Source organism: Macaca fascicularis, chromosome 6 (assembly GCF_037993035.2).
Source record: "Macaca fascicularis isolate 582-1 chromosome 6, T2T-MFA8v1.1".
NCBI lineage: Eukaryota > Metazoa > Chordata > Mammalia > Primates > Cercopithecidae > Macaca > Macaca fascicularis.
Genome location: NC_088380.1, coordinates 21,196,246 through 21,208,585, shown reverse-complemented (window position 1 = coordinate 21,208,585; position 12,340 = coordinate 21,196,246). Strand labels below are relative to the sequence as shown.

General features: G+C 34.6%; 1 long non-coding RNA gene across 1 annotated transcript; it reads left to right on the top strand.

The window, feature by feature from the left end:
* Positions 1-9,471: 9,471 nt before the first annotated feature.
* On the top strand, positions 9,472-12,110 carry LOC123574111 (uncharacterized). Its single transcript, XR_006699013.2, has 3 exons — positions 9,472-9,488; positions 9,950-10,029; positions 11,691-12,110. It is a non-coding gene; the product is annotated as an uncharacterized lncRNA (long non-coding RNA).
* Positions 12,111-12,340: the final 230 nt, after the last annotated feature.

Genomic DNA, 12,340 nt, shown 5'->3' with positions numbered 1-12,340 from the left:
TAATTGTTATTATCAATATCAGCATATTATTATAATCTCATCTGGATTTATTTTGTGTTACATTTATAACAGCAGTATCCTATTTCAAGTAATTCTTATTTTTTTATTTTTTATGTTTTGAGACAGGGCCTCACTCTTGACACCTAGGCTGGAGTGCAGTAGTAGGAATATGGCTTACTCCATCCTAAACCTCCTGAGCCTGGATTCTCCCACTTCAGCCTTCCACATAGCTGGGACTTACAAGTGCATGCCACCACACCCAAATTATTATTATTATTGCATTTTTGTGTAAAGAAGGGGTTTTGCCATGTTTATCAGGCTAGTCTCAAACTCCTGAGTTCAAGTGATCCACCTGTCACAGCCTCCCAAAGTGCTGGGATTACAGGTGTGAGCCATTACACCTGGCCCCCTTATGTTTCTTCAACATACTTCCTGAACTAATGACAGACTCAGTGAATTCTTTCTTGCTTTGTATTTTGAGAAATATAGTGATAAAAATCATTATCCTCACTGACAATAAAAAAGCAAGTTATATTTAGTTAGGCAAAGACATACTGTTATTTCAAGTATCAGATTAAAACTTGAACTATACTTTTCATAGAAAATAACTATGTTAATGATCTGTATTCTTATGTGCATATGAAAACAGTGAATTGTGTTATGTAAATCAGGATAACAGAGATTATTCTATAATATTCTCCAAATAAAATAACAATGTCTTGATACAATAAAAGTTTATTACTTGCTCAAGGAACATGTCAGTTGTAAGTTTGTATACAGGAGGTGGCTCCTCTGCTCACTGCAGTCATTTAGGTATCTGGGCTTGTTTACTAACTATATCACAAATTCTGCCAGATATTGTGGCGTAAGTAAAGAACGTTCTTGAAGCTCTTCTTATTAAGTAAATGGTCTTTCCTATAAGTGAGATGTTTTATGCACTTATAATTTTTCAGAACTAATCATATGACTGCAGTCACTTACATCAGAGTCAGGAAGGGTAATTCTATTATATTTTCAGAATTCAGTGAGCTGACCATATTTGAATACATACATAGTGAACAAAATTAATTGCTACCACAATTGCACTCTCTCCATGTCTTAAATTCAACTCATGCATTTTGACATTAATGTTTTTACAACCATAGGACAAGAATTTATGGGAATGAATACATACACACAAACACACAAGACAACATATATTACTGTATAAAAATCAATGACTAGCAAACATATTATAATAATCTCTATAAAAACCTCATCCCTAATAGTTATAACATTATACAAAATAAATGTAATCCATTATGACACGTTTTTTATCAAAATGCAAATTGTTCTTGAAAGAAGAAAGCCTGTATCTTTTTTGATGATAGTTAACAAAAAATTATCTGTTGCCAAAAGGAGCCCTCATAATAAAAATTCATAAATTTGCAACACTCCAACAGACTGTTAAACAATGATGGATGCTGTTAGAAATAAACCAATATTAGCAAATGAAATTATTGACTTAAAATGTTCTAACATTAATAACATAAAAAGAGCTGGCTCAAAGAAATGACATGTAAGCTTTGTAACAAAACACTATTATAATTGAAGGAGTACTATTAAATTAATCATAGTCATTGATTCCTTAAAATAAAAGTATATTTAAAAATTAAAATAATTATTTTTATTTTTAGCCCAAGGCTTTGATGATTATAATAATAATAACTCCTGAAAAATTAATTAAATTATATAACCAATCAATGTATATTCTGTAAGTTCTTTATCCTGTGCTATAGCAAGACTAAGAGAGAAAACTAAAAAGAAAGAAAACAAAGTAAGGTTTTACCATACATAAAACCTGAATAATGAAAGGTATCAAGAGTAACTAAAGAAAAAGTTGTATGTATTTTTCATACTTAGGTCCACTCTTGTTCTTAAATTTCCAAAAACTATCTCTATATATGTTAAAATAGATGAAGCCTGTGAAAAGTTACATATTTCTCCAGGGCAAATAAAAGCTCATTGTCTTGTGAAATGCAGAATGCGAGATTTCCCACAGTGATGGATTCAGAAACAAAAGAAAATATTTGAATGAATGGTTATCTTTTACTAAGTAACGGTTCTTCCTAAATATTATTTCTGTACTTTTTCCTTACATCTCCTTCTGCCAAAATCTAGTGCTTTCCCATGTGGACCTGTAATAGGATTCTTCAGAAAAACAGAACCAACAGATTCCAATTGTGTGTGTGTGCATGTGTGTGTGTGTGTGTGTGTGTAAAATTTAATAACAAATCTTATATATACTTATAAGAGAGATGGAGACAGAGAAGTCCCAAGATGGGCAGTCAGCAAGCTGGAGCCCCAGAAGGGCCGATGAAGAAAGCTCTAATCTAAAGACTAGAAAGCTCCGACCCAAAAGAGCCAATGTTTCCATTCAAGTCTGCAGGCTGGAGAATTCCTACATCGTAGTTCAAGGCAGTCACGCCAGAGGAATTCCTTCTTACTCTGCCTTTTTGTTTTACACAGATCTCCAACTGGCTGGAGGCCCACCTCAACCAATTCCCTTATCATGCTCTCACATGCTCAGTCACAAACACTTCCCTGAATTTTCCTAGAGCCAGATACCAAACCTCACTCATCTCTCCCCACTTGCCTTATATTACCTATCTCTTACAGCTCCATCCTGAAGTTACCCTGTCTCTGTGGGCCACCTTGTGTAGCCTGCCAGGCAGTCTTCTCTCCTTTGGGGTTGAAAATAGCATAGAATTTGCTTTTCATCTATGCAAGTGCCCATGTGTTGTGTCCCATCATCCAAACAAGGAGGTACGCACGTCTGTACGTATAGGTGCACACATATCTATCTTCCCCCCACAATTTCTGTTCTAATTCAATTCGTAATTATCCCCATGTTGAATTGTTAAAATACTTTTCTAATATAAACTATCCATTCTGCAATTCAAGATCCCAAATCTTCTTTATTAAATAAATCACACTGTGAATGCTTTTGCTTAAAATTATTTGTTCAGGCTTACACACAGTTTCAAATTTGAATCCACAATAGTTTTTGTGTTCTTGTACAGACACACTACTGGAACACAGAAACTTTGCATTGTAAAGCTCTCTAACAATACTATTTCTATTACCTGTATATCCTTATCAAATTCAGCTGGAAATTCCCTAGTTCTTCTTCAAAAATTGGCACTAATAGTATCTTCAACCCCTGGGATAAAATTAATAGCTGCTAATTCCACAACTGCAGCACCTAGCAAACACCACCATAATGTAACTATCAATATGTAACATGTTTATGTGGCTACATTTTTACTTCCCAGCTAAAATGGACTTTCTGAGACAGTAAGTAGAGTTTATTTTTCCTTGTATTCACTCCCAATTACATTATCAAATAGCTGGTAGATAGGGCACATTCAATCATTTGATTTGTTGAGTTCAATTGACTATAACATATATATATAGTTATATACGTATTTGATTTATATATAAAATATATATAAATTTATCATTGTATATAAATATGTAAATCAAATAATATATAAATCATTTGATTTGAGTTTATATATATATATATAAAACGAGTACATAATAGTGTGTGTGTGTGTGTATACACACACATATACTTTTAACCAGATCAGTAAGTATATTCTAGCTAAAGGTAGAGTAAGTAATCTTGGTAACTCTTACCAGATTAGTAATATATATATCCATACACAATTGTATACACATACACAAGTGTATATATATATATACACACACACACACAGTCTAACTAAAGGTGTGTGTATATATATAGGTATATATACATATATACACACAGGGGTGTATATATGTGTATATATATGGGGTGTGTATATATGTGTATATATATAGGTGTATACATATACACATACACACACACACACAACCCTTTAGTTAGAATATATTTACTAATCTGGGAAGGAGACTACTTTTATTAAACATATTTCTTAAACTAAAGTTTTCCGGCAATTATAATTAAATGGTGAGATTTGTTTTTCCCCCACAATACAGCAAATATATCAGAAGTACCTGTTCTCATGCTTTATGTGGCCCAGAAACAGTTAAATATTGAAATGTGGAGATACTGCAATAAAACTTAAGCCCAAAAGTCATAAATTCAAGGATTCTCTCAGGTAATTTTCAACTTAACCTTATTTTTGCCATGTAAAATCAGAGAGATTTATACATAATATCCATCATGAAAAAATGCTAAAGAAAATATCACTTTCACCATCTCTAGAAAAATTGAGTCATATTTTTAAAATCCTGCATTTTTATATGTTTATTCAGTGCCATAGAAAAAGAAACTGCTAGATCAAGATAAATAGACATGAATCCTTCATGCTTTGTAGATAGAACATTCTAGAAATTGTAGGTAGTGTGAAAACTCTGCACAATAAAAAAAAAAAGCTGTAGGATAAATATTGAATGAATGCAATAGTTACTTACTTACAGGATGAGCACAGGTACTGGGTCAGGTGGGAATGCAAAGGAGGGTTGTACGTAAAGAAAAGGCAGGGAGACCTTATGAGAAAGCCATACGCTGGCCAAAGAGTTCCTCAAATGGATAAGGGGAAAACAATTGGAATATAGCCCCAAATTTTGCTATAATACCATATGTATGTATGCATATATTACATAGTTTTTATGTATATTTTTTATATATATATATCCCTACCTGTGCATTGCACATTTCAACTAATTTATTATAGGCAGTTTATTACAACATATGACTCAGTATACTGATCTACTAATTCCCATGCTTTTATGACCCGCCTTCATGTATGGTTAAATAGAGACAATTGTACCCTGTAGCTATGTGGAACACTTTTGAATGTGAGGCTGAGGCCTACAAAGAGTACAAGTAAATGGCAGTCTGGATCAGCTTGCTTTCTTCACATTGAAACTAGATAATCCAAATCATATCTTTCACTTAAGTCTAAATTTTGGTTTCCATGTACCTAAATATAGTTTTATTTCTGAAAATGGTCAAAGTTTTAACTTTACTCATGCTTCCATATTACTTTAAAAAAGTTATGAGAACTAAGATAAACACTATTATTTTATTAATAAATAAAAACAACTGTGATATATGCCCTGCTTATACTCCTCAGTATTCCTTAAAATACTAAATTCAGTATTTAGTATTTTAGTATTTCCGTGCAAATTTGACTTAGCATAAATTAATAAGAAATGAACACTCTAGAACACAAAATAACATCTGCAAATAATGTTTTTGCTCCATTGCGGCTGCTCCCTACACACCAAGTAACATATGAACCAGAGGCAGCATTTAGCACAACTCTCTGGAGGATATTTTGTTATTTGCTGTAAGAAAAGGGAAAAATGAAGCCCATTTGTCAGTGGTAGAGATGAGACTCTAACCATTTTTGGTTTCTTTCCACCATTTATTTTATAAAACATAAGCATCCAGTTCATAGAGACCTAATGTTAGAAAGTTCTACCTATGAGTAACAGATGGCAGCTTGTAGGGGGTTGGAATGTGGAGCAACAGGAGCTCGATATTCTGTATTTATTTATTCTTGGAGCTGATAAGCATTTGAGAGGCTTTCCTATTTACAAATTTGCAAATAGAAGTAAATCATATTAGTCAACAGCTTTTATTTTCAATTTTATTATATAAGTCATGAGACTTGGAGTATCGGAAAATATTGAAAAAGAATACGAATCTATATAACTGCATATGCATATGCAATGTCTTCAAAATAAATACTGGATCGTTTCATTATTTTTAAGATCAATAAACTACCAAAATATGTATTACTGTGTATATTTAAGAAAAGGAAACAACATTTCCAAGCCTGTTAATACTACATACAATAAGAATATAAAAATATTTAATTTTAAAACGTGTAACTCAAAATATTGATTTAGTTATCCAGTTGCCTCAAACATTGACTTAGGTTCTTTATGCCTAAAAAATTAGTTGTTTATGTCTTTGAAATCACTAAATTAGTCTGCAATCTGCCTATTGACAATAAGGAAAATAAAGTGTCTTATCTCACATCCTGTCAAACCATAATTACATGAACATTTGCACACAGTTAATTTTGTTTGTATTCAGTTAGAAATACCTGCTGGGTAGGGATTATCATTACATTCAGGATATGCCTGATATGCCAAAAGGCCAGAAATATCGCTCAGCGTACTAAAATTCTCTCAGCAACTGAAGTACATTTAGAAAGAATGAAAATGAGGCATTTTCATCATATTAAAGAAAATATTAGCTAATTTTCAAGCACCTGATATACATGAATGTATGCAACCAATTTAAATATAAAAGCCATTCTTTTGAGTTCACCTGATATTTGAGGGATTTTACCTACCAAACTCTATTGACAGAGGAACAGAAAAATGCAATTGGTGCTCAAGCTCATCTTCTGTTTATCTAATTGCAAAGTGAACAAATCTCTCAATTCACAATATAAAACTACCAGAATCCCAAGCCCTAACTAAATACTTTTAGAAAAAACTACCTTATTTTAGCCTCTATCAAAAGTCAGAAAATATTACATCAGAACCATTGTCTGAAGAAAGTACAATATCAACACATCTTGAGACAGTTTACTTCTAGGAGCAACTACACCCACCTTGTCTGGGTAAAACATTTTGTTATTATGAAACCAGATTGCTTGGGAATTTACAACTTCCAAAGAAAATGAAGTATGCCTAAATAATTTCAGAGGTATTAAGGACATTATTGCTTAATAATATTACATTTATTACTATGACACCACTTAAGTCATATTCAAAAAGGATGTGCTTGTGTGTTTGGTAATATTTTGGTACTAGAAGAACTTGACATTCCAAGTTTCTCCCAATGGTAGGCAGAATTTCCCCTAAAAGATATCTACTCCCTAATTCCTGGAACCTGTGAATACATAGTATTTCTTGAACAAAGGAATTTTGAACAAAGGAATTTTGCAGATGTAATTAAGTTTGAAGATCTTAAAATTAAAAGATAAACTTGAAATATATGAGTGAGTCCAATCTAGTCACGAGAACCTTTAAAAGCTGAGAGCTATCTCCAGCTGGAGCAGAAGAAATTTGGCAAATGAGATGTCAGAGAGACTTAAAGCTTAAGAACTTAAAATACGTTGCTTATTTGAAGAATGACAGGATGAAGCGATCAGGAATGCAGGTGGTCTAAAGCAGCTAGGTATCCCAGCCAATAGCCTGCCAGGATACCACAGGAACTTTTGCCAGAATGCTTGCAAGAAACTGAATTTTGCCATAACACGAATGATTTTGGAAGAATATTCTCTCTTAAAGCTTTGAAATAAGAGCCCAGGCTAACTGATGCCTTGATTTTAGTACTGTGAGATTTGGAAAAGGGGAAGCAACTGAGCCTACCAAGACTTTTGGCCTACAGAATTTTAAGAAAATATGGTTGTGTTGTTATAAACAACGAAATTTGTGACTATTTGCTACAACAGTGATAGAAGCTAAGACATTGATCCACATAAAGAATGGGCTTCCTACTCTGAATAACAAGAGCAACATATCCAATTGTAATCTCTTTTTTGTTGTCCACTAGTGTACTCACAACTAATTTTAAGTAGGATCTTTATCTCTCGTATAGGTGCCTTTTTCATTCCATGTGTTTTAATTTTTTCCTGAATTTTTTAACAATTTAATGATGTTTGTGTTTGCATCTTTAAAAAATTATATTAAGTTGCAATATCCTATTTAGAAATAAATGGGATATAAATATGGAAAATACAATTAATTTTGTTTTTATTCATAGCTTCTCTCATTGTGAAATATTTAAATAGAGTCTACTGGAATACACAAAAGGCAAGGTAAAATAAATCAGGATTATATGTGATGAAATCAATTGTATTTCATAGACAATATATATTTTCTGCACCTTTGATGGCAGTAGACTGAGTTTTGGGGGAGATTTACCTCTCCTGCTTTATCTGAAATCTTGATGGTAGTGGCATGATATGTATCTTATTACTTTAGTGAAGGGAATCTCTCCTAAGTTCTCTGCCGGGACATAGTTAAATGGCAGATTAACTGTTCTTACATAATCCATTTTATCATATTTATGTAGCCTTTAAAACCCATTTTCAATATTTTGCCTGAGATGTTCTAGCATCTCCACCTAATTTACTGTAAACTATTAATTTTTCTAAGGTTCGGCAAAACAAAAATGGCACTGGAAAAAGTCAAAAGTAAGACTTAATTTAACGGTATTGGGAAAGGACTAGACAAATAATGGAGTATCAATTCAGTGCCATTAAAACAACAGAGAGTTTTCAAACGGTAGAGTAGGCAGATAGAAGATATCAGGTCATCTGTATTTTTTCACTCCCCTTATGCAAAGAAACAGTTAATATTATCCTATCTTTGTATCTTCAAAACAGGAGGTAGTTTTGTAACTGGAATAAGATGCTCACTGAGAAAGTTAGTGTATTCGTCCATTCTCACGCCGCTAATAAAGACATATCTGAAACTGGGTAATTTATAAAGAAAAAGAGATTTAATGGACTCACAGTTCCACAGGGCTGGGGAGGCCTCACAATCACTGCAGAAGACGAAGCAGGAGCAAGGAATGTTTACATGGCGTCAGGCGAGAGCGCGTACAGGGAAACTACGCTTTATAAAACCATCAGATCTCGTGAGACTTACTCGCTATCTGGAGAACTGCACGGGAAAAAGCAAGCCGCCACTATGATTCAATCACCTCCCACCAGGTCCCTCCCACTGTAATACATGCTGTCTGGGACTTTGGAGGTTATGGGTACTCCCCCCAGATGCTTCCGCCGGGCTCACACAGAGTTTTGTTCCAGCTGACACCCAAAAGCGCTCACCTGCGTGCTCCTTCCCAGGAAGGGTTGAGCGCCAACAGGTTCCAGTGAGTGGAGTTTGCCCCGCCCATGCTGAAGCAGCTGGCTAGCTCCAGTGCCCGCACTGCAGTTCCCACCCACCAAGGGGTCAGGGGAATTTCCTGCTTCAATATATTCCTCAAGGTTGAGGATTTACTTACTTTTGTAAGTGGCTAATTTGTAAGAGGAAGCTCTCTTTCAGCGACGCATCAGCATTCTCTGAGTTGATAGTTAGCTTACCTAAGTCTGTTTTTTTACTTTTTATTTTACTGCTTTGAACTTCAGTGTTCATATTACCTCCTCAACACTCATAATTATTTATAATTGCCATTTTTACAGTACTGTTCAAGTACTACACTCTTTGTATAGCCCAGTATGGATCTTTACTCCAACAAATTCACAACACGTGGGGGTCTTAGGACTTCGGATGTTTTATTATGCTAATAGTTCTCACTCCTTTACTTATCACCATAAATAGCCAGAGTACAATTCTGTACTGGAAACCCATTATGAGAATCTGCCTTCTAGGGATTCACTTCTAACACCCCTTGTCTTTGTTTTGATTTACCCAAAATCAGCCTTGAGATGGGAATTCAAGTATCAGTGGTTTATTGGAAGGTAATTTTTAGGGAATCATAATAGTTGTGTGGAGAAGTTAGACTCCCAACAAATATAAACACGATATTAGATCATCTGAATTTTGATTGCTGATTTGACCCTTCTTTCTTTTATATCAGGGGTCAGAAAACTTTTTCTGTAAAGGGTCGGTTAGTAAATGTTTTAGGATTTTCAGGCCATGTGATCTCTGTCCTAGCCACTGAACTTGTCATGGTAGCATAAAAATAGCCATGGATTATGTGTCACTGATTGAACATGGATGTGTTCCAATAACATTATTTATAAAAACAGGCACTGGGCTGGATTCGGCCCAGAGGCCCTACTTTACTAATTCATACTTTATATTATGTCTCAAGGACAAGAATCATGACTTTATCAATATAATGTAAGTATTTGGCCAATTGTCTACACATAGATAATACTTATAGAGGAAATTAATAAAAGTTTTAACGTATTTATAGGTTATATGGATGGTGACATTGCAATGATCTTTCCTCTCGCTTACTTCAATGAACTTGAAAATATGGTTGCATTTTAAAAGGTAAGCTGAAAATTAAAACCCAAGATCAAATCATGAATAGTTATCTTCAAAGCAAAATAGCAATGGATCACCCAAACAAGCTCGGCAGTCACCTAATTTACTTTATTGCCCTTGATAAAGAAATAATATTTCCCACAGTTGGTCAATTGTAAATAAATGAAAAGCACATGAAGCAGAGAGAGAGGCAAACTTTGACTGAATAGCACTACTGTATCCAAAATAGAAAGGTGGAGCTTCAAGGATCTGACCTCATTGCCCCCAAGACATGCAGAATGCTCCTGTGGAAAGGATCCTTTGTCAGTCATAAATTTTGCTAAATATTTTACCTAATTCCCGCTTGCTTTTGTTCCTTGTTATTTTACCAACTTTGGTGAAAAATTTTTGTACAAAATGTATTATTGTCCCATTCATATTAAGTTCAAGCATATGCCTAAGTAAGCATGATACTACATAAGGACACAGCCTTAGATAGCAAATTTATTTTTTGTAAAAAAGCAGCACAGGCTGGGTGTGGTGGCTCACACACTTAATCACAGAATTTTGGGAGGCCAAGGCAGGAAGATGACTTGAGGCCAGGAGTTCTACATCAGCCTGGCCAAATGGTGAAACCCCATCTCTACTAAAAATACAAAACTCATCCAGGTGTAGTGGTGGGCCCCTGTAGTCCCAGCTGCTCCGGAGGCTGAGGCACAAGAATCACTTGAACCTGGAGGCGTAGATTGCAGTGAGCTGAGATCACACCACACACTCCAGCTTGGGTGACAAAGGGGACTACATCTCAAAAACAAACAAACAAAAAAGCAGCACAAATTTTACATATAGTGAGCAAGAGAATGGCTAGAAGCATGCTTTGAGGAATGGCATATTTATTAAACAGAAAGTGTGGACAAAAGTATTTCATATATTGTATTAACACTTTACACTTCTGTTACAAATGTTGCTTTGCATGACATTTTTACACAATGAAAAAAGTACTTGCCTAAGTATTATTATATCTTTCCTTTTTGGAAATATTTCTGAGGAACGGGGAACCCCTTTCAGAAGTTATCCAGACAATGCTCATAATTTCAGAATGAAGTATTTTCATGCATGTATTAGCATCACTCTTAGTTCTTAGATATAAACAGCAAATTGAATGAAATGTTTTTTCCTCAAAATATGTAGGTTATCTAGTTCTAAATCTGTATTTTAGCTCTTTCTTCAGCTGGACTATGCTCATCCTCCTTTCTAGTTGAGGTAATAAATTTAATAATGTTATTGAGAGGTGAATCTGGCTGGGCTTCTGGGTCAGGTGAGGACTTGGAGAACTTTTCTGTCTAGCAAAAGCATTGTAAATGCGCCAATTGGTGCTCTGTGTCTAGCTAAAGGTTTGTAAACGCACCAATCAGCACTCTGTAAAAACTCACCAATCAGTGCTCTGTCAATCAGTGCTCTGTGTCTAGTTAAAGGTTTGTAAATGCACCAATCAGCACCCTGTAAAATTGACTAATTGGCTCTCTGTAAAATGAATCAAACAACAGAAAGTGGGTGGGGCCAAATAAGGGAATAAAAAAGCCAGCCACCTGAGCTAGCAGCGCCAACCCGCTCGGGTGTCCTTCCATGCTATGGAAGCTATGTTCTTTCGCTCTTCACCATAAATCTTGCTGCTGCTCACTCTTTAGGGCTGCACTATCTTTATGAGCTGTAACATTCACTGTGCAGGTCTGCAGCTTCACTCCTGAAGTTAAGCGAGACCACAAACCCACTGGAAAGAAGAAACTCTGGACACGTCTGAACATCTGAAGGAACAAACTCCGGACACACCATCTTTAAGAACTGTAACACTCACTGCGAGGGTCCGCGGCTTCATTCTTGAAGTCAATGAGACCAAGAACCCACCAGAAGGCACCAATTCCAGACACATTATCACTGATAAAACCTATGTCTGTACCTTCTAGCATTATATATAAAAAAGGCAACATAGAAAACAAAATTTAAATCCACAAATATTTAATATTCACAACTTCTGGATTTATCTCATGTTGCAAATTATTTTTGGTACCCTATTCTGCATATGAGAAATATAAAACATCAGTATTTCATTGGTGAAATGTCCTTTATAGTAATTTAAATAATAACTGCATACAATCATGTGCTATATGTATTCTCTCTTGCAATAAAAAATGACATGAGCATAATTACAAGAATTAATGACCTTGCATTAGTGTAGCTTTAAATCAAGCAAAATCTGCAAATTATTTTAATTGCAGCATCCAGTTAAAATATTTTGGTCAATGAGCCTTTACAAATTGTATTAAAATGTGTAAAAATA